The sequence below is a fragment of the Sapajus apella genome, unplaced genomic scaffold (assembly GCF_009761245.1).
Source record: "Sapajus apella isolate SASKATOON/1434 unplaced genomic scaffold, GSC_monkey_1.0 scaffold43, whole genome shotgun sequence".
Classification (NCBI taxonomy): domain Eukaryota; kingdom Metazoa; phylum Chordata; class Mammalia; order Primates; family Cebidae; genus Sapajus; species Sapajus apella.
In genome coordinates, this window is record NW_022436983.1 from 20,494,790 (window position 1) to 20,499,068 (window position 4,279).

The following is a 4,279-nucleotide window of genomic DNA, read 5'->3' on the forward strand; positions in this document are numbered from 1 at the left end:
AAAATATATATATATATATATATACATATATATAAAAGACACATGCACACATATGTTCATTGCAGCACTATTTACAATAGCAAAGACATGGAACCAACCAAAATGCCCATCAGTGATAGACTAGATAAAGAAAATGTGGCACATATACACCGTGGAATACTATGCAGCCATAAAAAGGAATGAGATCATGTCCTTTGCGGGGACATGGATGAAGCTGGAAGCCATCCATCATCCTCAGCAAACTAACACAGGAACAGAAAACCAAACACTGCATGTTCTCACTCATAAGTGGGAGTTGAACATTGAGAACACATCGACACAGACAGGGGGATAGCACCCACCAGGGCCTGTTGGGGGGTAGGGGGTATAGGGAGGGAATTTAGAGGACAGGCCAACAGGTGCAGCAAACCACCATGGCATACATATACCTATGTAACAAACCTGCACGTTCTGCACATGTATCCCCCTTTGTTTGAAGAATGCACTTTTTTTAATAAAGGCTGGAGAGGAGAGCTCTCAGCGCCGCTCCCAACCGCAGCCTCCCGTGCGCCTCGCTCAGCTCCAACATGGCAAAAATCTCCAGCCCTACAGAGACCGAGTGGTGCATCGAGTCCCTGATTGCTGTTTTCCAGAAGTATGCTGGAAAAGATGGTTATAACTACACTCTCTCCAAGACGGAGTTCCTGAGCTTCATGAATACAGAACTGGCTGCCTTCACAAAGAACCAGAAGGACCCCGGTGTCCTGGACCCCATGATGAAGAAACTGGACACCAACAGTGATGGGCAGCTAGATTTCTCAGAATTTCTTAATCTGATTGGTGGCCTAGCTATGGCTTGCCATGACTCCTTCCTCAAGGCTGTCCCTTCCCAGAAGCGGACCTGAGGAACCCTTAGGCCTTCAAATCCACCCCATTTCCTTCCAGCCTTTCTGTCATCATCTCCATAGCCCACACATTACCCCTTGAGCCCAGCACACCAGCCACCTCATGCAGGCCCCACCTGTGGATAGTAATAAAACAATGTCGCTTTTTTTTTTTTTTTTTTTTTGGAGACGGAGTTTCCCTCTTGTTACCCAGGCTGCAGTGCAATGGCGCGATCTCGGCTCACCGCAACCTCCGCCTCCTGGGTTCAGGCAATTCTCCTGCCTCAACCTCCTGAGTAGCTGGGATTACAGGCACGTGCCACCATGCCCAGCTAATGTTTTGTATTTTTAGTAGAGACGGGGTTTCACCATGTTGACCAGGATGGTCTCAAACTCCTGATCTCATGATCCACCCGCCTCGGCCTCCCAAAGTGCTGGGATTACAGGCTTGAGCCACCGTGCCCAGCCAAGTATCATCTTTCTTTACCCTACACTCCTATTAGTGAACCTCCCATGCCCCCCCAACCCCTCCCCACCCACTGCTCTCTGGATAAAGCCCACACTCTTCATCATGTTTTTTTAAAACAGGAAAAAAAGAAAAAAAAAAAAAAGGCTGGAGAGTAACATGTCTTGGGTCAGTTTTATGTTAGATTTCATACTAGGCATCGCAGGTATAGAAGTAGAAAAATATTAGGACCTCAGGGAGCTTACAGACTTGGGGTAAGGGAATGGAAAGTAATAAGTAAAATAAAAATATGAATATAAAAAAATCCATAGGGGACTAGGTTTGGCAGCTCACACCTGCAGTCCCAACACATAGTGAGAATCCCATCTATCTCTCTCTGTGTATATATATTTAAAAAAAGAGGGGCTTCGGGAGCACCAAGAAGAGACCTCAACCGGCCTGGAGGAGTCAGTAAAGGCTTCCTAGAGGAGTAGTTGATATCTAGGCTGAGACTTAAAGACCAGAGCCAGATCGTGTCACCTAGTGCTGTACCAGCCTAGGGATAAATTCAATGTAAAAACAAAACTCACCAGAAAATAAGAAACTCCAATTAAGTTCTGAATTTTCCATGAACACGATTTCAGTGGGTTTTTTTTTGTTGTTTGTTTTATTCAGACAAAGTCTCATTCTGTCACCCAGGCTAGAGTTAGTGCAGTGGCGCGATCTCAGCTCACTGCAACCCCCACCTCCTGGGTTCAAGCGATTCTCCTGCCTCAGCCTCCAGAGTAGCTGGGATTACGGGCGCCTACCACCATGCCTGGCTAATTTTGTTGTTGTTGTTGTTGTTTTGAGACAGAGTTTCGCTCTGCTGCCCAAGCTGGAGTGCAGTATTGTAATCTTGGCTCACCACAACCTCTGCCTCCTGGGTTCATGCAATTCTCCTGCCTCAGCCTCTGGAGAATCTGGGACTACAGGTGCATGCCACCATGCCCGGCTAATTTTTGTGTTTTTAGCAGAGACAGAGTTTCACTATGTTGGCCAGGCTGGCCTCAAACTTCCGACCTTGTAATCCGCCCACCCTGGCCTCCCAAAGTGCTGGGACTACAGGTGTGAGTGCCTGGCATAAGTTTTGTATTTTTAGTAGAGATGGGGTTTCGCCATGTTGGCCAGACTGGTCTCGATCTCCTACCTCAGATGATCAGCCTGCCTCGGCCTCCCAAAGTGCTGGGATTATAGGCATGAGCCACCACACCCAGCCTATTTCAGTGGTTTAAAAAAATTATTGAATGCAAAATTATTTGGGAAAAAAAAAGTCTTGAATATCCCTGTTTTGCTGGGCTCTGAACACATGCGTTTCTGCTCCTTGGGTAATCTGACAAGGGAACAGGTCTGAGACAGTCAGCCAGGAGAGGTAGGCAAGTGGCTGGAATTTCATGTGCAAAGGCCCTGAGGCAAGAGAAAAAATGATGGCTCATTGGGGGAAAAGGACATCCTTTAATGAGGGCTGGTGAATGGGGAGAGGTGGAGATGGAGGATTGGACTGGATTCTGGGGGTACTAGGGAGGCATGGCAGGGTTTTAACAGAGATGTGTCACAATCAAATGTCCCTTTTGCAAGATCCCTCTGAATATTTTGAGAGATCAATTTATGGTTTGAATTTATTCATTCAAGAAGCACCCTGATATACCTCCTATGTATCAGGCACGGACCCAGGCACTGTGACTACAACAGATAATTAGGGGTTCCTCAGACAGGACAAAGGGCAGGACACTGAGTGCTGCCACCTCTACAGAGGGGTCTGATGGATAAAGACAAAGTGTGGGCCGGGCGCGGTGGCTCACGCCTGTAATCCCAGCGCTTTGGGAGGCCGAGGCGGGTGGATCACGAGGTCAAGAGTTCGAGACCATCCTGGTCAACATGGTGAAACCCCGTCTCTACTAAAAATACAAAAAATCAGCGGGGCATGGTGGTGCATGCCTGTAATCCCAGCTACTCAGGAGGCTGAGGCAGGAGAATTGCCTGAACCCAGGAGGCGGAGGTTGCGGTGAGCCGAGATCGCGCCATTGCACTCCAGCCTGGGTAACAAGAGCGAAACTCCGTCTCAAAAAAAAAAAAGACAAAGTGTGAGTGTATGACTTTCACAAAAAAAGAAAGCCAAGTCCTGTGTGGGGTGACGGGGTGCAGGGATGGGAGGCGGCACTCCGGGAGCTGGCACAGGACAGGCCAGTGAGTCTGAAGACAGAGGATAAAGGAACAAGAGCAGGAAGAGAGGGGATGGGTTAGGGGTGAAAAATTCAGATCCTATAACCTCCATAGAAGGTGGCCAAGTAGGCAGGGGGGCAAAGTCCCAGCCAAGCCCCTCAGCGCCCCCATGTTTTCCCAGCCCTGCTGAGCCCTGCAGTTCCTCTCCTCCTGGCTCCAAAAGCCAGGCCAAACCCTGGAGAACAGAGGCGGGTGAGGAGGGGGCGGGTGGGGGACAAGCCCAGGCCTCTCACCCCAGCAGAGCCTGCCTTCCCAGTGCCTGGGGCCAACCCAGCTGAGAAGCCAGAGGTTACAGGGAAAGGATTAAGGAGTTGCTTGCTTTTTAACCCAAACCCTGCTGTATTTCTCTCTCTTTCTCTCAATCTCTCTCTCTCTTTTTTTTTTTTTTAAAGAAAAATGTTCCTGTACACGCACCCGGAGGCTTTTGCAGGAGGCGGCTGTTGGAGAGCTGGGAAAACAAGCCAAGAAACAAGAGAGAGGAAAAAGACCACGCCTCGCCTGGCAGATTCCTAATGGCCCAGGAGACCTGAGGCTTTACAGTGGGAGGCCGGTGGGGGCTGGCTCGGGTGGGAGGGAAGGGCAGGCCGAAGGACAGCCACTTGCTGGCTGGTGACCTTGGGCGGGATACCGCCTGCCTCCCTCTGGTGAGAATGGGAAGGAGGGAGGCAGGGGCAGGCCTGACCGGCTGAGGTCACAGGAAGGCCCCTTC

General features: G+C 49.7%; 1 pseudogene across 1 annotated transcript; it reads left to right on the forward strand.

Moving 5' to 3' along the window:
- Window positions 1-490: 490 nt before the first annotated feature.
- LOC116566662 lies at window positions 491-1,033 on the forward strand (annotated as a pseudogene). The gene has a single exon (XR_004275948.1). The product of XR_004275948.1 is annotated as a protein S100-A11 pseudogene (transcript).
- Window positions 1,034-4,279: the final 3,246 nt, after the last annotated feature.